At 37.4% G+C, this 25,063-nt stretch overlaps 1 protein-coding gene and 1 long non-coding RNA gene across 4 annotated transcripts in view; one reads left to right on the top strand and one right to left on the bottom strand.

The window, feature by feature from the left end:
• The window catches only part of PDE4D (phosphodiesterase 4D), a 527,299-nt gene that overhangs the window by 15,661 nt on the left and 486,575 nt on the right, over window positions 1-25,063 (top strand). The window lies entirely within an intron of this gene.
• Window positions 1-25,063, bottom strand: part of LOC121468141 (uncharacterized) — a 231,237-nt gene that overhangs the window by 69,762 nt on the left and 136,412 nt on the right. Inside the window, exon 3 of one of the 2 annotated variants that reach the window (XR_012053048.1) lies at window positions 22,744-22,921. The exons of the other annotated variant lie outside the window; for it this stretch is intronic. This is a non-coding gene — a long non-coding RNA (uncharacterized lncRNA). The remainder of the gene's footprint in view (window positions 1-22,743; window positions 22,922-25,063) is intronic. 2 annotated transcript variants of the gene reach the window in all.

The raw sequence follows: 25,063 nt of genomic DNA, 5'->3' as shown, positions 1-25,063 counted from the left end.
TATGTGTTTCTATAGTAAAAATACACATTGACAAATTTAGAATAATGGATCAGTAAATACTTGGATATTTACCTATGGTGGAGTGTAAGCATTGCCTGTCCTGGTTTGTTCTTTACTTGCGTTCCTCTTCCTTTACTGAATGTTTGTGTATTGCACAGATGTTGGCATTTCTAACTTTCAGATTAATCTCAATGTGCCCTTTGTCTAACTCTTTGTCAATGCAATGGAATGGGAATCTAGAGGTAGACACATGGGATAAATCTCTTGTACCGGAACAGGTAATGTAAATAGAGTATTTTTTATCAGTTTACCTTAAAAGTTACAGGCATTTGGAATCTGCTATAGTGTAAAATAGAAAATCAAATGAAAGACTGAGCATCATGATCTTTCTAGTGTTTTTGTCATGAAAAGTACTCAATTGCTGGGAGGAAATCAATGTCCTTTAAGGATGCCTTATATCATCAGGTAGTCTCTTCTAAAGTTTATGAGTTAATCCATAAATATTTGGTACTGTCTGTGCTTCAGCTGTGTTTTGCCAGAAAGTTTTGCAGGATTTTTTTTATGTTAGGCCAAATGTCAAAATGTCTCAGAGAGCTCACTGTACTGCTATCACAAGAATAGGTAGGAGTGTTTTTGTGCTTAGATGTATTTGGGTTGATGCTCCCCTCAGCCGAATACTATTCACAATCTCTCTGAGCCATCTGTGCTGGTGAACAGCCTCCCTTTTAGTGTGCCTGCTGCCCTTTGCTGGTACTGGCTGTGGCAACAGAGCTGCTATGCCCCTGAGCCTCCTTGGCACCCCCACCATGTCCTGCCTGACCTTTCCTGACATAAGAGGGAAAAATGCAAAGAAAGTCCAGGAGGGCAGTGGGAGATGGTAGGTAAGGGCATCCCAAGGGTGTCCTTGAATGTTTTCCTGTCTCCACTGCCTCTATCATTCCACTCCCCTGGAGAGACAGCATGACTTGGGATAGCACAGGGTACCTGCATGAGGGGTTAGGGAAAGCAGAACAGGCCAGAGGTACCACTGATGCACATAGTTTTGGGACAGCCACTGTGAGGAACCACAGCCCTACCCACCCAATGCTCTCCTCAAATGCAGCACTCCTGGTGTAGGACCACATCCTTGCCTCGTGTGTGCGCACCAGGGTTCTGGACTGAAAACTACAGAAAGAGCAGAGAGAGCAGTGCCATTGCAGACAATTCCCAGGGACATCACAGGTTTCAGGTGAGGAGAGCAGATACTACAAAGCTGGAAATACGCTGCTTCAGAGGACCTTGTCCTCTTTTTGTGGCCTGGTGGGGATGTTTTACCTCAGGTCAGGTTCCCTGGTGAGAGGCCAGTGACTCTGAACACAAGGGCCTGGCACTGGGGCAGTGGGATCATGCACATGGGGAGTCTGGCTGACTTCCTTGGTGCAAAGAAGAGCCTTGACTCAGCTTCTCTGAGGGCTCTTGTGGAAGAAGGACTCACCTATGATGTCCACTGGGAATGCCCCACAGAACACAGAGAATGATTGAGTCTGGAAAGGTTCTGTGGAGGTCACCATGTGCAACCACCTGCTCAGGCAGGGCCTCCTGGAGCCAGTTACCCAGGACCATGAATAGAGCCTTCCTGAGTGTGTGCAAGGAAGGAAACCCCACAGATTCTCCTGGCAACTTGGCATTCAGAGGCAGCAGAGCCTAGCACTCTGAGGCAGACATCTGTATTTTAGTTCTTATCCCTTACCCCTTCTCTTGTCACTGCGTAACACTGGCTGACCATTCCCTCAGCTTTTCCTCCTATGTGTGTAGTCCATTCCCTGCAGCTCAACCAGGGAGTTGACTCTCTAGGGGAGTCTCTTGAGTATTTCCTTGCATTTTTTGTCAAATGTTTTCAAGTTGTCATTTCAAAGATGTTTGAATTTTTTGTCAGGTGTCAAATAGCAGTAAAGGAAATCAGATTTAGTCCCTATGACCTAATAAGATATTTGATAGGATTGGAGTAATGAACTAAATTTGCTGAATGATGTGACTAGGATAACACTATTAACAAGCAGTAATGCTTCAGGCAATGATTATAATTTGAATCATTAGTTCTTCCTCTTCTTTCATAACCCCTTCCAGCCCTCCCCTTTAAATATTCAGGAGAGTATGTTTCTTTGACCTGTGCCATCAGTAGGCCTCAAACTATATTTATTAAATACTTTGAAGTGTCACAACCTACAGGATGCAATAAAGAGCTGTGTAATATTGTGCTGCAGTGCAACTCTTACAGCTTCCTGTGAGTCCTCTTGAGGTGTGAAACCATCTTAGCTGGTATTTATTTAGCAACAAAAGTGCCTGTAGAAATGAAACCAGAATCTAGCAGAACTGAGAATTATGGAAGTGTTTGACTTTGGATAAAAGATTCCATCAAGGCAGAAATAAATTTCCAGTTTATATAGGGAGTGTTTCTGTGAACTGATTCTCAATATTATATTTTTTAAAATTTATAAATGTATATTAAATATTTTTTGCTGTAGGCAACAGTGGTGATCCTGGCTGTATTCTATTGGAGGTTTTTGCCATTTTATTCTTGTCAGTTTCAATAAAGAATGTGAGTCAGAATTTTCTCCTTCTCTCCAGGGTCCAGATAAGGCTTCATCTTCCTGATGTTTTGGGTAAAACAGATATGCCAGAGAGAAAAAGTAGAGCATATTTTCCTTTTTTTATTAGTGGGATATTTCTGAAGTATTAAGGAATTGTTGGCTTGGGAGAAATTTGTTACAGAAGAATGTTCCTGTTTTTTCAGATTACTTAGTGCTAATCAGTACAACAAAAGTAACACTATTTGTAAGAAAATTTTATAGCATTTAAATGAGCTAAACGTAGGGCTCAGAGGGGATTGTGAATACCTCTTTTGAGAGTTTGTCCTCAAAATTGTTAGATACAGATTTTGCTGCCAGGCAAATAGAGAGTTCCAAGCCTCACAGTTTGGATAAATATATTGGCTGGGGTTGAGTGGAGTCATCTACTAAAGCCATGCACTATAGTACTCTGGGAATTCTAGACATTTATTCATCTATGCACCTCACTTCTTATGAAGTAGCTTCTGAAGTCACTCAAGTGCTCTCAGGATTAATTATTTTTTTTCCACTATTGCCTTCTACTATAATGCACTGAGAAGTAAAAATGCTCAAATAAGTTGTTTGATAGAATCATACTTATTTTCTCCTTCTCTACAAGAACTGCCTATATATCTAGACTTACACTTGGATAATATTTTCTTAGAAACAACATGTCTGAAATACTTCCTTGGTAAATTTCCTATTTTCATCATGCAACCTGGCCTTGAAAGCTGCTCCTGTATGACAGCCTGAAGAGATGGGTGAAAGCTAGACAAAGTGCTAATGTATTAGTGAAGAGCTAATGCTACAATATGGAAAATAAAACAAATATATTTCAGTTGAAAATGTGGATTTCAAGGTTATTCTTCCATTGACTGAGAACTGAATGAGGGTTTTGGGTTTTGTAAAATGCAGTGAAAATGACAGTAAATCCAAAAAGGAGAGCAATAGGCTTTCTCTGAGAAGACAGTGAGTAGTGTGAGTACACACACATACAGGACTTTATGTTTAATATCTATTGTAAACATGTTATATACATGTGCAGGGCTTCTTCTAATTCTGTCCTTAAAAGCTGTGTACAAGTAACTGTGGTAAATAACCACAAGTGAGAAATCAAGGTAGTGCTGCAGAGAGATCCATGAGGATGTGTCAGTAACGGCCCAAATAAATTTTGCAAAAGCAACGTAAAACTAGTAGTAGTAAATATCCAGAACAGTACATTTGAACTGAGTGATAGTATTTGAGAAGATAAAAGATACACTACAAAAAATCAGGGATCTTTAACTTGTGAGCAGTAGCTGATTACATGGAGAAAATTTCCAGAAAACAAAGAATCGGTAAGTAAGACACTGAGTATGCCTTTCCAAGATGCAAAAACGGTGCAATTCAGACGTCAAGCTGCATGCATAATTGTAATGAAGCTGAGAGGCAATAATGCCTTTAAATATGTCTCTAAAATAAAAAAGACTCTTTTTATTTTCACTCTTTTTTTTTTCTTTTTTTGACTTTCAGTATGAGAAAATTAAAGGAAGCAGGGAATAAAACGAAAAATTGTCTCAAATTAATTGCAAGGTAGAAATCAAACATGACTCATAAGCTAGTAAATATGACTCCGTTGCCAGTTTTGACACTTTCAAAGAAAGGGTGACATTTGTACTAAAACATAGCTGTGGATTTTGTTGACCAAAAATGAGAATAAAGAGTTTTGAATGGTGGTGACTTGCAATTTGCAAAGTCTGTGTTCCCTGACTTCGCATTTCTTAGTTTAGCTATGCTTCTTCCAGGAAATTTTAGGATGAGTGGGTATGCCTGCCAAGATGGTGCCATTTAGGGTTAAACAAGAGAGCCGGCTATATAAAGCTGCTCAAGTACACTAATGTTTCATGCTGATTTATTTTCTTAATGGGGCAAGCTTTCTAAACTTGGCTTTAGCTAAGTACTGAAGGATGATTTCAAATGTCTAAACATGGAGACCCACATAGGAAAATTTTAGGCCAACATTTGTACACTTCAAGGTATCTGAAGATTAAAACTACAAAGAGAATTTATGCTCCTGTTTCCTTTAAAAAACTTATTAGTTGTGTATTTACACAAATAAGTGCCTAGCTAAATTTTAAATGTGTTTTTATTATGACAGTCATTATATATGTTGGGAAAAGATATGCAAGAAGCTAAATAGGAAAAGTACCCTTAAATTGAAGATATTTTTCTTCTTGACAATTCAAAGTTTTTGTTATGCATCATTCACAGGAAAATCCCTGAAAGTTATTAATAATTCATCTTCAAATGTGTCTGGCTTAGCTAGCATTGCTCACTGACTTTTTAATGTATCAGATATGAATAAGAATAGTTCAAGTACACCTAGCATTCTGCAGAGAAAATTTGAAAATATTTATTTACTTTTATGTGCTACCCTTCACACAAAATGGAGTGCAAATACCAATAAAAAATGATTTACAGCAGGAGGCTGGCAAAATTACACTTGATCTTCTGTTTTTCCTCAACAGTACTTAAAATTGGTATTTTTCAGAGAATATACTCAAGCTGTTTATGACCAAGTATGACAAATCTCACAAATTGGTAGAACATATCTTCCAGCCAAAAAAGCATAATCTTATATTTCGAAGAAAATTAAACCACTATTTAGAGTAAATATTTAATTAAAGAAGTATTGTATCTTTCTGAATGGAAGAGCTCTACAATAAATGACAAAATCAACAAAAATAAGATTGTTCACTTATAAGGTTTCCTTAATTTAAGGTTGTTTTATGAGATGAAATTAATCTTCGTTAGGTATCCTGTCACTACACATATTTTATTAGTCCTAAATTAACCAAATTGGGTACACCATAGTTAAATTATTTGCCTGAGTTAAGAAAAAACTTTCATATATATAATAATCATAGATTGTATATTTCAAGCAATTTGAGGCTGTGCAGTGAATGTATTTGGGTCCCTTTGTATTTTTGTATGAGCATCTGAGGCCAGTACTTGGGAAAATAAGCAAGAACACCACATGGAATAAGAGCTCAGGCTGATTTTTCCCCTTTCCTCTGTACCAGGAGTGGGAGTCCTCAATTTGTCACAGGTATATATGTAACTGGTATTACACCCAAAAGGTTCCCTACTGCTCTATGTTACACATGGTTAAGGTGGAGTCAAGGTGATTGTCCATACTGAAATTCAATGGTAGAGATAAATTTCTGACAAAAACTTGATGCTCACATGGTGTTTAAATGAAAGAAGTAAGAACAAAAACAACTGTTTGGTGCAATGTAGAGATATAGAAAAGAAGAAATCTGCATTTCTAATCTTAGATACCAAGAAGTTTGTTCTCTCATGTCATTATTTCTTGTGTCAGTAGTGTCCTTTATTTACTCTAAAATGGGCCAGAAACAGATTTTAGATGTTTTGTCAGTCTGGTATTATCTGATGTTTATTTACTTTTTCTACTTTTCCTAAGAGTAGTTTGGATCCTTATGATTTAAGACGTTATATTTAGCAATTTTATACTTTCCTGCCTAGAAAGTTCAGTGCAGACTGTATATGGCGTTTTCAGGCATCTGATAAGAATCAAGAGAGATGCAGGGCAGAGGACTGCTTTATATAGAAATGAATATAAAAGGAAATGCCCTAAGAAAGTTGCTAAGTTGGAACAAGATATGTAAAAGTAAACATGTTAGTTCATGTTAAAAAAGCACAAATCTTGATAAGATACATGTGTACATAAAGATATTGAGGCATCATTTTAAATTATGATCTCTGACACTGCCCATTTAAGAGCCTGCATAAAGTTTTTTTTATTATATTTAAATAGTTTCTTCTCAGAAGCTAATTCTTATAGTAGCACTTACAAGTATCACTGTGAACACATTTGTTATCGGTATAATACCACCCAATTTTGGTGGACAAAACCAAGAACCTGTTTTAATTTGAATGATATATGTGAAATGGCATTCCCTAGATGTACAGGAATGCAATAATGAAAGTTCCTGCTTTATGTGGCTGTGGTTTTGAGGGGTTTCTAGCTTTCAGATCCAGAGTTCTCTTGCCCTGGAATGGCTTAGTGCAAAGTTCTGCAATCAAAGCTGCAGATATTTTATTTGGGTTTCTAAAGGGACTGGAAAAAAGGCTTTTTTCTGTCCTTCTCAGTGGCAGAATTGCAGTTTCATTTTGTAGCAGTCAAATTTTGAGCTTTTTCTTCCACCAGCTGTTGGGCAAATTTTGCCTGGATCTGTATTGTTTGACCCCTTTGCATGAGCTGATATTAGCTCTTGTCCCATTAGTCAGAGTTCAGCAGAGATGCAGACCATTTCTCAGAACATCACTGTCCATCTCTCAGAAAGGTTATGAGCTTCTTGAAGCTGGTCATGACATTCTTCCATCCACCCCCTCAGGGTGTGCAAGGTAGTAAGGAGCTGTGAGGTAATAAGGAGTTTGTCAAACTAGATAAATATATGTCTTAAAGCAAAGCAGCTGTTCAACTTCCTCCTTCCCCCTCACTGTGCAGTTCTGGAAATGCAGCATTCCCATCACTATATTCCCACATTTCAGTGGTCAGTATCATCCTGACTTGCAGTCCTCTCTTCTAAGGATTGTTTTTTACTGTTTATTTTCTGGGCAAAAATGTCAGCTGATGCCTTACTTCAGAACAGACAAGGGCAGTTTCCTTTCTTTTCTGTGACGAGAGCAGACCCACGATGAACATGGAAAGCAAGCTGTAGTTCTCCAGAGTTTAATCATGTGCTTTATGTGTTCCATTACAGGAATGTGCTCCATGTGTTCCACCCTAGCAGGAGAGGAGCTGACCCCATTGAGAGCCTCTGAAACACTGGAGTACATTGACATGTAGAAACATGTGCAGCAGCTACCTGTTGTCAAAGTTGCCAGCACAGCTTCTATCTTAGAACAACTTTAACACTGAGCATATTTTACTGCCTCGTGGCATTCAGATGCCCATCATTCTTCCAATCTGATGTAGGAAGAAAAGCAATCATCTAGCTGCCTAGGAGTTGTTAATGCATTCAGAAAGAAAGGCTGTGTAATTAAGCCAGAATTGTTTACAAGAGTATGTAAGCAATAAGTATTGCGATACTGCAGTCTGCATGGCCATAAATATTAAACATCACCCAAATCTTCCAGAGATTTTTCCCATCTCTCCCACTCTACAATAGTATTCTTTTTATCCTTTTGAGAACAGAAAGGAAGCAAGTAGCAAGGTGTATTTGTAAAGCAAATGCCCTTTTCTTCAGAAAGTACAGGGTAAATAGGCAGTCATTTGTGTAGGTATAGAAGTTCAGTATGGCTCTGTTTTGTGCTGCTGGAATCAGTGTAGTTAAGGCTGTTTGGAGTATTGCCTTGTAACAATGTACATGAGCTCAGTTTGACTACAGGATATGAACAATACAAGGAATCATTTCCTGACCATTTCTGGTCACCATTACCTCTGTATGTTCAAGTGGACCTGAAGATTTGGCTCCATGGGCTTTTTTGCAAGTTCTCTTTTTTCCACCAAGGTTTTTCCTAGTGGCTTTTGTCCTTATTGCTTTGGCTCCTTCTAGGGTACTAGCTTCTGTTGCCATAGTTGTAGAAGGCTGATCAATTGCTTTATTATTATCATCTAATACTATATTATACTAAAGACACTCAGTAACCCTTACAGCCAGTCCAATACAGCTTTGACCTAGTTGGTCAATCAATCCAAACACCATCCAGTGTCCAATTGAGCAATCACCCTTTGGTAAATACATCTTCATGACACATTCCACATGTGCACAACTGCAGGTGAAACAAGTGGAGATAAGAATTGTTTCTCATTCTTTTTTCTCTGATCTTCTCACAGCCTTCTCCAGGCAAATGCTTGGGAAAGTTTGTGCCTGCTCTCTGTGGCAAGAGAGCTGCTGCCACAAGCTTCCTTTTGGCTTTGCTGCGAATTAAAGCTCCTGCTTACCAAGAATCACTTGCATCTATGCACCTTCCTGATTTCCTTACAGTTTTCATCTTTAAAAGCTATTTCTGTTAGCTGGATACTTAATGTTTAGGAATTTTCCATTCCTTTGACTTGCCTCTTTTCTTCCTACCAGCAAAATAGGGAAGAATGGATTTCACAAAGATATAATTTACATTTCATTTCAGGCCAAGGCTCTTTGTGCACTAGAAGTCTTTCTCTGTCACTAAATTTCCTTATTTGGAGTAGGTATGCATAGGCTAGCATCCTTGTCTCTTAAATTCCAGGAATGTTTCTGGCAAAACAGTGTCTTGAACACAAATACCTAGAAATTACTGTGAACTGTTACATTAAATCACACTTTTTTATAGACTTAGTTCACATATTCCCAATTATTTTTGCATGTTTTACTACTGAAGCAGTTAAATTCAAGTTAACCATTATTTTTCAGAAACCTTAAATATTGCAGAATTTAGGTCCTGTAAAAGAAATGTAAGCTAAAGTAAAACAATAGTCTTGTATATGGGTAAGCAAATGGTATGGTGTTCTGCTTCAGTAATTCATGTGAACCATAGTTGTTTCATGAATTCTGAACCAGAGTTACTTTACTGTTTGCAATCTGACCTGTGGTCACCCCTATGAGGCAACAAATGCAAGTGAGTAGCATGTACTTAAGATCCATCTTTTAATACATGCCATGGTTTGATAAAGCACCATTAGATATCTGTTTCTTTCTACATCGTCTGGAAAGCAAGGGGGGGGATCCTTAATGCTTGGAGTACTGATATTTGGTATAATATTTGCAGCTTCCCTCATCAGTGTATTTTGGCACAATAAAGACTTGAACTGTGTGGGATCTTGGTTTTTATCTGCAAATCCACAGTTAGAAAAAGGTCATGTCTGTCACCAAATCTAATGAAAACAATATGTTTCAGTGTTCTCAGTGAAACAAACTCTGGAAACTCCTTTCAGGTGACATGAGATGTTTTGTTTCTGTTTTAATGATAATTCTATGTTCTCTAAAACTATAACAATATGAGTTCTCTTGAATGGCAGATAAAAATGTTCCTTTTCTAAAAAGGTCAAAGCAATTCTGCAGCTATATCAAAATGTATTTTAGCTCTGAAAATGTCTTTCTGAAGGAAACTTACTTTGAAATGAATAAGTTTCCACGCAGTCATTTTTCCTTGATGAAATACCTCATTGAAAAATTTTGACTAGTTTAGTTAGTACCTAAAGAAATGCCTCAGTAACAGGTCATACATCTTAGGATGAAAGCTGTTTTCATCTGTAACTACATTCTCCTCAGGTTTACACTCCTGGATGTTTCAATGATAAGAATAAAAATGTATTTTTCCCTTCAGGTTCATTTTTTGATATTGTTGTGTGATGTGCTGCCAACAGTTTCACCCAGTCTGGACTAAGACTTATAAAGACCCAAGTGGGGCGTCCTCTGTGCACAGCAACCAAGCATCTGTGTAAGACAAGCACAACCATAGGCCCCATGGATAACCAAGAAATTTTCTGTACAGCAGCAAACAGAGCCAGAAGTTTAGAGACTAGGTTGGCAGCAGTCTTGGAGCGTTTTGAAGAAAATCAAGAAAGGCTGTTAAGCCTGGTTCCAATGCAGTAAAAGGTTCAGCTGCCTGTTTAAAAGAAAAGGATGGAGTTAATTTGTAATTGGTAAGAGAATTTTGTAGCAAAATTCACGATCTTCAGCTGAAGATTTAAAGTGCATTCTAAATAAGGAAGGAAACTGAGGCATGACACTATCTGGTTTGGAAAAGTATGGTGATTCTTGATATTGAAGTCTCTTGGAAGTACGCAACAGGAAATATAGGGGAAAAAATCAACAGTGACTAAGTAAATATTGAACTGAGAGTAAATCTACTACGATAACAAGATTCTGAAAGAAAAAGAAAACCTTTAGACACGATGTTTTATGGTTGTTGTCACATTCAAAAATTCCAGAAGAAAATTAGCAATCTTTTTTCCAAAAGAAAATTATGCAAAATTAGCATAATATTTCTAAGCTGGACTGCAAGGCCTATGGATCTCCCACTCCCTTATTTCCAAGTGATTTACTCTAATTCTTTCTATCAACTGAAGTATATCTAGCAGAGGATTCAATTTGCCATAGTGTAATGGTAGAAGCAATATCTGTTTCTATAAATATTTTTTATATTTAATTGAAATTGGAAATGATGGACATGGCTCCTTAGAATTTTAAATGGTAATTTAAATTGTTAGTTTTGAAATGTAGCTGGAGATGTAATCTTAAAAGTCTGGCTTGAAATTGCTTCATTATAGAACTGTAAGGAACATTTAGGGAAATGGCAGATGAAATTAATGCATATGAACAATCACCCACATGCGTACTGATTCCCTACTTTAATTTCACTTTTCCTCTGTGCTGATGAGGTAGTTACTTTGTTTTGATCTTTGAAAGCTCATTAAGAACTCTCATTAAGCCTCAGAATACTCAGTGAAGTATATCTTCTGCTTTTACATGCAGGGTACAGTTCAATAACCTTTTCAGATTATAACAATTTGGAGGTAATCAGGAATAGTACCCCAGAGACTGAGTTACTGAAACATGAGATAGATAAAAACAAACATAGAGATGTCAGGCTGATGTGTTGTCTAGGTTGGCACCACTATCATATTTTAAGATGCTCAAAGTTAAACTTTGTCACAAATAGATTGGAAACCAAATGAAAAGTACTGACACTTCAGCTGTACTTGTGCAAATTGGTTATTTTAATATCATTCTCCTCCTTCCTGCTCTTTCTTTCTTGTTAACTTGAATTCCTTTACACATTTAGTCTTCATTAACTTCTAAATTTTATCTGTGTTGTTGTCTGTCCCCTCCTGCTCTCCAGGGGGGAAATATTTTAGGCCCTTTTCTAAACTCTACCCAAATTTCCTCAAATTTTAGTAATGTGTGCCATATCACTCCTGCCAGCATCCTCATGTCCTTTCTATGAGACTGGGGATCTGTTGCTTTTGAACTGAAACAGGATAAAATATTACATTTAAATGTATGACAGCTCATAGAGCATTTAGAAAACAAGAAGAGTAGGAGTGCACAAGCAAGTTTCAATTTTGTTGAGGGATAAAGCTTATATAAAATTCTGTAGGGTTAATTTCCTTGTTCCCGTGTTAAGGAAAATCATGATTGCCCCTAAATGTGGAATGTAAAACTACATAAATTATTAGCTGAGAATTATCATCTGCAACTTTCTTGCACATAACAGACCCTTTCCTTTTGGTTCAGTCTTATCCCTCAGTCCATTACTATCAATTGCTCATGAGACATCAGTCCCTTTTCCCCCATGATGCTCACTCTGCTGCAGGCAATTCTCTTGATTTCATATGTTTCATGCTTTTTGCTCATTCTGCAATTAAGGTGGTTCCTGTCTCTGCCATCTTTTCTCCTCTCTGCTCCCTCCCTTCTCCAAATGTGCTCAACAGTTGTTTGCTTTCTGCGTTGCACATCTGATTCTCTGACTCATGTATCAATAAAAGAACCTGCCAAGATGAATGGGTGCAAAGCTGAGATGTCTCTCAAAATTATTGCTTTTAAAAGCCTGCTTGCTTCATTACACCTATGTCACCTGGAGAGTGTGACAAGTCTTGGTAAACTTCTGAAGGTTGAGGCTGTCCAGTGACTCGGTGAGGAAGTCAGGAAGCAAAGGCATTAGGACTTTCTGTCTACTGTAGCCTAGGAGACTTAGATGGAGGCTGTTCATTTCGGTCCTTGGGCTGGGCAAGGAAGAAGGAAGTGCCCTCCTTTATTAGCAATCCTCTGTTGTCACTACAGGGGATTGAGTGAAATGGAGGCTTGAATGGGGACAATGGCTGAGTCTTACTCAGTGTCAGCTGAGCACATGGTTTTCTGAATCTGCTAGCTAAACTATGAGGAATCTCCCTTTTTGGCAGTATTGAATAGAAGCCTGAAACATCAGTTGAGGTTTTATTTCTGATTTAGTCCTTCAAAACAGCTATTTTGTTAATCTGGGGCAGATATATCTCACAGAGTTGTTGCTGGGTCTCCATTTCATCTTTGAGCCAGCAGCACTCAGAGCCAGAGGGCAAATGAGTCACCCAAGGAAGAAGGAACTGTGGCAGAGCTGGGCTTGAGCAAGAAGAGATCATCACAGGACATCTTTATCTGATATAGATAGACTTTCCTTAACCTTAACCGGAAGACCTGCCAGACCAGTGGCATGATGCTACAAGAATTATCGCAAGTATCATTAGGCACTAGTCAAGGGCAGTGAATAAAAGGTTCCTGTATAGTTGTGAATCAACACATTAGGAAAAAATAATTGTTTTGATATCTTTACAAGCATAATATTATTATTTTACCACTGCTAATTACTTTTCCAATCTGGAATAATAAGTAATTAATTTAAAAATAATTATATTCAACCTCAGCTGTAATCAAATTAATTTTTGTATGTTGCCAAAAGAAATAAAATTTTGGTAGTCAGCATGGCTTTTGAGGGGAATGAGAGATCATCAAAGTAAATTAAATTAGGAGTGCAATTGGGAAAATGAAGGCTTTTCAACATACAGATAATTTCAATATTCAACATGTTTATTATTTGAGGATATTCTGTTTCAGATTCAGAATAATCTAAGTCTTTAAGATCAAATCAATTCCATATTAAACCAGGTTTTCCTGGATGTTCGAGTTACTGTGTTTCCACTTATTAGATTACATCTTTACATGACCTCTACCTTGAGATGACTGCTCCTTAATTTAGCATGTCAGTATCAGAAAGGATTATGTTGCACCACAGAAGGCCATTTAGAAGAGAAGTCTGATTCACCTCAGATGGGATTCTCTAGAGAAATAAAGTATAACTTCAGCAGGCAATTCAGATACTGGAATTTTGTTGAAGTATCCGTAGTGGCAAAGCTCAAAGGCCCATTTTTCTGTGTATCATAGGATCATAAAATGTTTTGGGTTGGAAGAGACCTTAAGATCAGCTAGCTCCAAAACTCCTGCCATGGGCTGGGAACCTTTTGTAAGACCAGGATACTTAGAGCCCCATTTAGCCCAGTCTTAAACACCTCCAAGAACAGGGAGTCCCCCGCCTTTCCGGGCAGCCTGTTCTAGTACCTCAACACCCTTATAGCTAAGAATTTTTTCCTGATAGCTAATCTAATCCAGTCCTACCCTCCTTCAGCTTCTCCCACATCCTATCCTTACATGCCCTTCTCTAGCCTTTTCGTAAACCCAGTTTAAATACTGGAAGGTGCTATAAAGTTCTCCCTGAAGCCTTCTCTTCCTCATGTGAACAACCTCAAGTTTCTCAGTCTCACACAGGGAATGTGTGCCAGCCCTATGATAAGCTTAGTTGCTCTCCTCTTCAGTCATTCCTATAGGTCAATGTCTTTCTTGTGTGGGGACCCCAGAACAGGCCACAGCATTCTAGATGGGGTCTTACCAGAACAGAACAGAGGAGGAGAATCCCCTCCCTTGCCCTGCTGGCCACATCGTTTTTAATGTAGCCCGGGATGCAGTTGGCTTCCTGGGCTGCAAATGCACATGGTTGACTCATACTGAGCCTTTAATCTTCAAATAACCAAATCTGTGCTGCCAGGCTTAGTCTCAGCCCATTCTCTACCCAGCATGTATTTGTGCTTGGGACTGCCCTGACCCAGGTGCAGGATCTTAACACTTGCCCTTGTTAAACTTTATGAGGTTTGCACAGTCTCACCTCTCAAGCCGGTCAAAGTACCTTTGGAAGGGATCCCTTCCCTTCAGAGTGTTAACTGCATCTCACAGTCTGCTGTCATTGGCAATTTGTTGAGGTTGAACTTAATCCCACTGTCCAAATTGCTGGCAAAGATGTTGGAAAGAGGTGGTCCCATTACTGACCCCTGGGGAATGATACATGTCACTGGTCTCCACTTGGACAACGAGCTGTTGACTGCAACTCTTAGTCTGTGACCTCCACCCAATTTTTCATCCATTCATCAAAATCTGTGTTTCTTTAGTTTAAAGGCAATGATGTTATGCAGAGCAGTGTCAAATGCTTTCTCAAGTCCAGGTAGATGACATTTGTTGCATTTCTCTCATCCACTACTGCTGTAATCCTATCACAAAAAGCCAATTTTGTCAGGCATGATTTGCCTTTAGTTGAATCATGTTGGTTGTCACCAGTCACCTCATTATTTTCCATGTGCTTTAGTGTAGTTCCCAGAAAGATCTGCTCCTAGATCCTGCCAGTCACTGAGGTGAGACTGGCTGGCCTATAGTTCCCTTGGTCTTCCTTATCTCCCCTTTTAAAAATGGGGGTTATGTTTCACCTTTTTCAGTCAATGGGACCTTCATCAAGCTGCCATGAATTAAGTATGACAGAGTGGCTTAGCCACTTCTTCAGCCAGTTCCCTCAGGACCCACAGATGTATCTTCTCGCGCTTGTTTACTTTCAGGTTTCTTAGATGTTCTTCATTCTCCCAATCCCTGCTTTCAACTTCTGCAACTTGAGCAGTGTGGCTGGAACACTTGCTGGTAAAACAGTGAGGCAAAAGATCATGGACTACCTTGGCATTCTCTATGTCCTATGTACCCGTGTCTCCTATATCCCTCCTGAGAGGAACACACTTTCCCTAGTCTTTCTTTTATCATTGAAACACCCAAAGAAGCTTTTTTTTTTTTTTTTTTGGTTACTCTTGATATCCTCTGCCAGAGCTTTAGCTATCTTAACAATCTTCCTGATATTTGGGCTATTTTTATGTATTCCTCCCAGGATACCTGTCCCTTCTCTCAGCCTTCTGTTTGTCCAGGAGCTCCTTATTCATCCATGCAAGCTTCCTGGACTTCTTCCCTGATTTCTTCTTCGTAAGGATGCATTGTTTCTGAGCCTGGAGGAGAAAATCATCCAGCTTGAATATCATCCAGCTCTCTTGGATTCCTCTTCCTTCCAGGATACTATCCCATGGCACTCTACCAGGGAAACCCTTGAAGAGACCAAAGTCTGCTTTCCTTGGAGTCCAGGGTAATGAGCTTGCTGTGTGCCCTCCTCACTGCCTTAAGGATCTCAAACTCCACCATTTCATAGTCACTGCAGTCTAGGCTGGGCTTGAGCTTCATATTCCCCACCAGCACCTCCTGATTGGTTACAAGAAGGTCCAGCCCAGCACCTGTCCTCATTGGCTCCTCTATCCCTTGGCAGAGGAAGCTCTTATCAACGTGTTCCAAGAGCCCTCTAGTTTGTGTTTGCCAGGCTGTGTTTTCCCTCCAACATACTGGGGTGGTTGAGGTTCCCCATGAGAAACAGGATATGTGAATATGCGGCCACTTCTCTCTATCTGTAGAGGACCTCATCAGCTTGATCTTTCTGTTCAGGCAGCCTCAGAGGCTTATTACAGAATCACTTGTTCCTGCTCTCCCTTTAGTCCTGACCCATAAACTCTCATGCAGCTCATCATCTATCCCCAGCTGGAGTTCCATGCACTCTGTTGTCATAGAGGGCATCAAGATGTTCTCATCTCCCCTGCCTGTCCCTCCTAAAGAGCTCATATCTTTCCATTCCTACGCTCCTTGATTTTCTGTGATGCCAATAAAATCAGAGCCCCGCAGTCAAGCACAAGTCTCTAGTTCCACCTGGGGAATCCCAAGTGCATTATGACTTTCTGTCTGGAGTGTCTGGAATTCCTTGGTGCTGTGCTTCATGTGTTTTCCTCTGAACCTGTGTAACCTCTACAGACTCTAGGCACCTCTTGCTGTCACTGGCTCACTGGTATGAGTGGATGGCCTGTCAGTCCATGCCTTACCACTGTTAAACCTGATGATATCCACCTCTCCCATTATAGCTCATTTAAGGCTATAGAAACAAATCTTGGTCAAAGATGATTTTTCCCTTTCTGAACTCATCAAGGCTGGTGCCATGTAGGCCATCCCATTATCAAAGATCACCAAATTTTGGTGGTTACACTGGTCACAAGGTCATTTATTAGTAGACTGTTTTCTGTCTGTGCTATTACCTGCACCTGGAAGACCAGAAATAGGAATAACTTGAGGTTCTGATTCCCTCAAAACTTGTCCCAGCATCTTGAAGTCTCTTTTGATCACATTTCTACTATGTATTGCATTTTTATGGTGGTGCATATAGAGGAGCAGCAACAAATAATTACATGAAAAAGGAAAAGGAAAATTCCTTAAATCTGAATCTTAGTTTCCCATCTAAATTTTCATGGAAGACTGTCTGAGAAGGATGCAGAACTAGAAAAAGCACAAATAATGCTTCCCCTTTATGTTCTAACTTGCAACACACTCCAAGATGTCCCTGTGCTGAGATGGATGTAGAATTTCCTGAATCAGACATGTTTTCTGCTTGGGTCAGAATCATACAGATCAAATTTTCATGTTAACATCTGTTACAAGCTTTGTCTGACCCACCTCCTTCTGCAAGCAGATCTTCCACTGGCAATGAATGAGAAATTAAATTTAATATTGGACTGCTTTAAAAGAAATATTTTGCCTCTTTCCAATTCTTCCAGAATATGCTGTGTTTGTTCAAATCAACCAGAACTAAATAAACTAAATGCCTATTTTTAGTGCTTGTTTTTCTTTTTAAGGTTGAATTTTATGCAGTGTGGAAATAGAAAAGAAAATCTTCAGTAAAGAAAATCTTAGTTATCTTCTATCCTGCTCTTCAAAACAGTCCCAAAAAGGAAAGAGTAGTGATTTTTCAGTAACCAATTCCGAGTTTCAAATAATAAATCAATAATCCTTGAGCAAGATTGAAGTAATTTTGTTCTTTGTTATGCTGGTTTGTCACAACTTGTTAGGAGGATTTATTTCCCCTTGGGACCGTGACACTGCTGCCATGACAACAGTAATTCACAAAGCCAGATTCATCCCATGATATGTAAAATTATGGAAACTGTCTAGGATGTTGCTAAGTATTATATATTTTCTTTTCTTTTTTAGTAATTTAACTTCGTGGGTGGATAATAACACCACCAGTTTTGGAAGCTTTCAGATGCCTATTTGCTTATTTTATTCTATATGGAAGCTTGTAGAAAGTTACAAATCTAATACAAAATACGTTTTGCACATGATAAGCCCTCGGTAAGATGCAACAGCATTAGTAGAAGTCCAGGTAATTCAACCAGATAGGTTTACGTGTGTGATCTTCATAGCTATTTTTTATGACTCAAGGTCATTTTCTATTACATTTTGGGCAGAAAGGGAATGTTAGCACAATTTATTCACTACCATATGCTTGTTCTCAGGCTATATTACAAATAGAGTCTATTTCCTAGGCATTACAAGGGGCTTTCAGCAGTAGAAAAGTCTCTTTTGAGCTCAGGAAGCATTAAAACAGTTCTCATCCAAGTTTTCTTTCTGTAGGAGAAATGCTGAAATTTCCAGTGTAAGCCTGGTATCAGTTTGATAAGTAATGGTGATTTTGTCAAGTCATTTCCATCACATCTCTAATGTGTCAAAGCAGAATAAGCATGATTTCCCTGCATTTCATCTGTTCTCATTTTCCATTTAATGATTATTTTTTTCTAAAAAAGTGTTAAGTGACACTTAGCAGTGCTGGCACTGTTTCCCGAGTCATTTAAAAAGTAAAACAAAGGAAAAATGTGCTTTCCCATTTCCAAAGTTTTTATAAGGATTAATTTCATCTTCCAGTGTCTTGTGCAGGATTGACAAGTGAAATAATGGAGTCACTGGTTTTCTACTGTCCAGTTTCCACATATTGCCTGCCACAGTGAAATGGATAATCTTTTAAGTTTCTCCTTCCACTACTCTGTTCAGGCTGTTTGGGTTCTGAGCAAGTAGCTATGTGTAGGTATGGGAGTGGTTGATTGGCTGGTGGTAACTCACATTACTGAGCATTGTTTTTTCTTTACTGATCAGAGAAAAAACTAAGCAGAATGATATTTTTTCAGCAAGGTGGGCTGGTGTATGTGCTGTCAGTTAGACTACTATGTTAAAACTAAAACAGCATTTGTGCTCTCTTGCAGTTCTGCTCAAAATCTCCCAGTGGTACTTTGACAGACTGCTATTAGGTCTGTGAGCTGCATGCCTGGAGTTTTAAACTCCTTTGGGTTTTGGATCAGCCCCATAGCTGTGAAATCCACAGTGACCACTTTCCCCTTGTCCTCTATGAGTGGAGTCTGTTACATCCCTTCCAGAAGCGGTACCAAGGGCAGTGAACCCCTGGTTGTTGTTCTTGAAATATGCCTCTATGAGGATAGGTGATCCCATTGAGATTGTTCTGGTTTGTGTTTTTCAGGAACAGTAGACTGTTAAATGAAATAAAGACTTTGCACTGAAGCAGAGTGATTAGTTTAAAATATTTTAGATTCAATTTAGAATGAACAAAATGCCGTATATGTCTGCCATTTCTTATAGCTATTTGGTTCACATTTCTGTGTGCCCTTTGGACTTTGAATCAGGATCCTTTCAAATTTTCAGGTCTTTCACAGTGTGTGGAACATTTCTAAAACATAGCATTCTTCTTTGACCTCCTTAGTGTCTGTAATTTCTTTTTTATGCCCTCCATATTCCTGCATCCATTTTCTAGTGGCTTTTTTTTTTTTTTTTCATTTCTGGTGGTTTTTTTTTTTTTTTTTTTTTTGGTAAATAGATTTCAGTCCCTTCAGAAAAAAAATCTACTGCACTCTTCTTGTCCCTCTCTGTCCTTACAGGCAAGACAGAGCAAATCTGGTTTCACAGAACATAGATTTTTGGCTTTTCTGTGTTGTGGCCATCTCAGGAGCCATTTGGAATGAGTATCCCACATCTCCATCTTATAGAAATTTTGCAGTCTTTGCTTTCTAACCCTACAGCAAAAGATAGAAAATTTGTATATATCTTGTGATTGGTATTCAATGGTGCCATAACTTTCTTACATCAGCCAGAATTAATAGAGTTTTTGTAAGATAAATTCTACAATCATTCTGGAGGTGCTATAGAAATCAAAAGTAAAAGATTTTGGATTTCATATCCATGCTTAGAACATGTGATTACTTCAATTTTCACTTAACTATTTACTGCTACCTTATTTCTGCTTCTAAGTATTTTTCTCTGTGTGGTGTCATGCTGACAGTAGGTTAATATGACATCTTCCATAATGCAGGGGCTGGGGGTGCTCGAAGTGAGATTCCCTGGACACAAATCTGTAGCTATTTACTGTGGATGTCTTTGAAAACCTTTCTCAAATCTGAGCTGCAATTTTAAATTATTTTTTTAAACTGTTAGATACTTGTTTATCACTTCAGCCCCTCACCCATTTTCTTGGATACATGTGCTGCTTTCTTAAATTTGGTTTTGATCTAACCTCTATGTAACCTGCCTGGGGATAGCACAGTAATCAATCTTTCCCCTCACCCTTTATAAACCTGGTACAACAGTGGCAGCAGCAAAGGTTAGTTTTGAGACTCGCCTCCTGAAAAGGAAAAAGTTGGACTTCTTGGTGAGAGTACAATTAATATTAAATAAAATGTCTCCTCACCCCCTTATATTGTGCGTTTGTATGCCTTCTTCCCTTGCTCTATCTTATAACTTTCCCCTTTTATTTTTCAGGGAAAGAGAAAAAAGGTTTGCATTTCATTTGTATAAAAATTACTTTTTTACATTACAAACATTGGGTATTGTCCCATTTTCAACAATTCTAGGCATAGCTTTATTATTTGCTTGTTTGATTAGCATGATGACTTGTGTTAGGACATTTTTTTCTCAAATCTTTTACCTACAATTTCTGCTGTAGGCACAAGCTGTTTTCTGGCACTTTTGAATAGCTCAGTGAGCTGAGACACTCTGGAAGCTTTAAGCTGGGTTTAGGACTACAGAGGCAGTGAATATTTAAAACTCTTGTTTACTGTAACACATATGGTAATATGACAGTCTCCACTTGTTTGCATCTTTTCTAGGGAATCTTATTTAAATTCATTTATTTGCATTCAACAGTGAATATCAAGCATCGCCACTACTTAATACATGACACGTTGTCTTTCATAACCTCCATTGCTATATTAGTTAACTTTAAGCTAGTTCTTTTTTGACTGCAGTATCATCTATGACTGTTGTCTTCACATTATTAACATGCAAACCTGCTGTTTGGTTTTTTTAAAACTTTGCGAAAGAAGGAACTATTGTAAGAATTGTTGTTGATGGAAGAGAAAGTGGATAAAAATCAATCAATAATATATACCAAAAAAGAGTTTTTCCAAAGGAGTTCTAGAGAAAAAAAAAATTTAAAACCTGTATCTGTCTCCTTTTTTCCTACCTCCTCCACAGTGATATAGCAAGGAGGAGAGAATATTTTTAAAACTCAGGAAAAATAGGGAGTAATAAAAATTTCAATCACACATTTGTGCTGGATTATTCATGAATCCTATGTACTACAGACAACTACTTGAACTGAAGTTAATGTTTAACTTGTACTGGTTAGGATTAAGACCTTTGCCCACTGAAGTAACATTTGAGTACTGAGTGTCAAAATCCTGTGCTCATTATTTGAATCTTAAATACCAGCAGTTTGATATGGCAATTACTGTTCAGCTCAGTGCAAATATGGGAAGGATAAAAATTTGTGATATTTCTTTACCTTGCTTTATGGTAAAACTTCAAAATGTGAGGCCAGAAAGACACTTCAGAATATTACTTCTTTAGATATCGGAAACTTAAAGAATTTAATTTATAAATTGAAAATTTCATTAAGAATGTTGTATTAGAAGAGTCAAATAATGTTCAGATGAATTTGTTTTAAAAATATAGAAGAAATCATAGAACAGTGAAAGCATAGCTGTACTCAGTTGCACTGGTTGATATGCCATGATTTTGATATATATATATTCAGAAAATGTACGGAATCCTGTTTACTTTTGAATTTAGCTTGGTAAGGACTGCATTTTTATCCTTATATCTGATACTTGTTTTCATTCAATACATCAACATTGATTTCTAGGTAAAATCAATGTGAGGTCTGAAATGCACCATGAAATATGTCAACATGTCTATCAGTGGATTTTTGCTTCATGAACAGTTTTTAGTTGTTGACTTTAGCTGGGAACTTTTATCATTAAGACATTATAAAGGCTGTAAGTCAGCTGTTTTGAATCAGAGCAAAGATACTTCAATTCCAAGTACATCTCATTGCCTATTTCTGGGAATTAAAAAAAAATTAATTATTTATTTAGTATTTTATTTTATTTACAAGGTAAAACTATTCTGATACTTTTGTAAAATTTGGCTGTCTTTTAAATGTAAAAACTGCTGAAAAATTTTGCTGGAAAGATGGATGTATTAACTTCTAGTTATTTTATTATAAATATTTTAGTTGAATGGATGATTTCAAACTGTACTACTTTCATTACACTCTTCATAGAAATGGATATCAGTATCAGCTCACACTGAAAAGTAGGTGCACAAGGGATGTCTTAACCAGATTGTGTGTGTGGGGAAGGCATATGTGTTTTCTATAAGAGAAGATAAAAGCTGTTGAACTGCCAGAGGAATGAACTTATTTATTTCCCTGAAGTCTCACCTCAGATTTCATTAAATGTTTGAGCTTCTAAGGTGCTGGTTTATATTAGATTTTGAGAGAAGAACATGGAAGATTGTGAAAGATAGTCTGGGGCAACTCTGTCCCACACAGGTTATCTTCAGCTGCTCAATTTGACAGAATCAAACACAGATTCAGAATGATTAAAGTAAAAATTTTAAATGAATAAATAAAATTTCTTAATAGAACAACTCTTTGCCTTTAGTACTGTGTTTCTAGCTGTCACCTCTACATTACATTGAAGTTACTAATCGGCACCTATCAGCACAGAATTCTGCTACATTTCATGCTGAACCTTTGGTGAAATTTATTTGAATTATTACCTTTAAGATTACTAAATAACCATGAAAAGCTTTTTTTTTTTTTTTTCCCTGATGCTGAATTATCACTTTTTTTAAAATCCAGTTCAACTGAAGAAATTGTGGAGGTAGTTTTTTTACTACTCTGTTTTTATACTTGTAATCTTGTTTTCATGGAACAGTTTGTTCCTGTTACTTATTCTTCCTTAAGAAACATTAAGGAAACATTTTGGAGTGTAATAGGACCAGGGAACTCTGTTTAAGAAGTAGAGGAGAAATAAACTAAGAAGTTTTTAATCAACCAACAATTAGCAGGTTGAGTACAAAACATGCAGGACAAGGACTGTCTCAGTTGGGGTGGCTACCTTCTTGTGTTTTCATTACTTCAGTCTTGACATAAGCATGTTGCAATACCGAATGGCTCCTGAACTACTTGCCAGGCATTTGATTTTCTTCTATTTGTCTGCCTTGTCTCAATGCACCTGTGGTTCCCATTCTTCATGGCACAGTCCTGAAGGTCAGCGTGCAGAGGAACATGAGTACCTAGGACATGTGAAAATTCTCTATTAGGTACTTCACATTCATTAAAGATTACATCAAATACTTTTAGTGTGAATGGTTGTGAAGGATCAAAGGTTTAAATGTAAGAGCCACGAGATATGCATATATGCGTACAAGCACTGTGAGCTAATATAGGTAAATCCAACTATTCCTAGATGTATCTGCACTTGAACATGCATTTTTTGGACTTCTCTTTTATTATTCTTATGTTTGATGAAGAATTGTTACTTGTGCAATGACATTTGATAGCATAATTTCATGGCTGACAAAGGAGTGAGAGAAAAAGCAAATGTATGTATATAAGATATTCAGTTTGCTGTTGAATGAATGTAATATAAGGGAAGCTAATCTAAAAAAGGATAGTGAAGTTATATTTTGAAACTGTCCATTTATCCTCTTAGCTTGTATAGAGTTTATTTGTGACAGAGTGGAAAAACTTCAGCTTTAAACTTGTAGTATTTTATGAAGTTTCACCTGGGTAATGGTAATGTTAACTTCTGGTGGAGGAAAAATCTTTCTTAGGTGTTCTTCAGTTTTAGTGGTGCAAGTGTATGTTCAGTTTTGAGTAGTCCAACTTATTACAAAAGGTGATTTTATGGAATCCATGAAGAACTCCAGGAATAAAAATAATCAATATTAATTTATTTTCCTGGTGCTTCTTTCTTATATTACTTTTTACTAATTTTTACTTTTCTCCTGTGGTCAGTGGTGCTACCTGTTAAACCATAAAAGTCTCAGTCAACCTAAAACTCTGCTGACTGCTGTATCCTGACAGTGCCCTGAAGTGGATGTTTACAGAGGAGTACAAGAAGGCATGTACAGAACGATGCTTTCTTTGCCATTGCCTCCCAGGTTCTGATACAGAGATATGCATTGCAAATTAAGCTAGGAGTTTGTATTCTAAATAAGTGATTTGTTTTGGGTTCATTCCAGAAAAGCCCAAACAAGGGGAATCATAAATCATAAATTAGTAGATTTTTCCAATTCTAACAATAAAACTGTCCCTACCTTTTGAAGAATAAAGGACTGTTGCTTTGCAGGCACAATTATTATGTTGTGAATATCCTTTACTTCATAATCTGTTCCAGTAAGATACTATCTTCAGAAGAGTATATATATATATATATATATATATATGTGTGTGTGTGTGTGTATATATATATACATATATATATATATATACATATATATATATATGTATATATATATATATATGTTTTTTTTTTTAAGAGTAAAACATGTTTTAGTGCTGTATGGGTTGCCGAATAAATGAAGCATTTCCAGTTGCTTCACGTAATTAGAATTTTGAATGCAGTATGAACAAGAGGGTCTTTATTTCTGATGGATGAAAAGAATGTCATTTGTTATATTATACTTAAAATAATAATAAGCAGAAAAATTATTAAAATACTAATAAGCAGAATTTCATGCTGCTTATATGTATGCTCATACTACTCTTTTTCTGCACTTGTATTTAGAATACAATTAAACATGTATAGTTTTGAGACTTATCATGCATGTTTCTTCCCAAAATGTGCAAGAAAATAGCTAAGATACAGTTGGGCTAAGGGCTTGAAGAAAATATCTATGTTCCAAACAGTAATAATAACAGCAATTGCTGAGTTATGCTGCCATAGCTGTATGCCTGTGGCGTATTTTTGGTGGAACTGTGTAATTGTTTTCCATATGTCCTAAAATAGTTCCTATAATATCAACTTTGTGGGCATATTTACTTGAAAAATCAATAAAATTCTTGCTAAGGGTAAAATTCCTTGTAATGCATACCTACAGGTCTGTTTTTTTCCTTATGAATTTGTTAGCAGCTAGCTTAAAAATTGGTTTCAAAATCCATGCATGTAGTAACCTGTGTATGCCCTCATATTTCATATAACCTTCTTCATCTTTGTGGCCTATAGGTTTGTCTGGAAAAGTAGGATAGAATATCTAAGCTTTGGGGATTTTGATTTTCACTTTAGCTCAAAGAATTCAGATGGCTAAACTCATAAGGAAATGTAAACTTCAGAGACTGGTTTCTGAGTTCTCCTTTTTTTAATATCACTTCTAAGTCTCACCACACACATACAGAGATAAAAACACCCTGACTCCTTCAACCCAACCTTCCAT

The sequence above is a fragment of the Taeniopygia guttata genome, chromosome Z (genome assembly GCF_048771995.1).
Source record: "Taeniopygia guttata chromosome Z, bTaeGut7.mat, whole genome shotgun sequence".
NCBI lineage: Eukaryota > Metazoa > Chordata > Aves > Passeriformes > Estrildidae > Taeniopygia > Taeniopygia guttata.
Note: the sequence above shows the minus strand (reverse complement) of the source record. Positions and strands in the feature narration are given on the sequence as shown.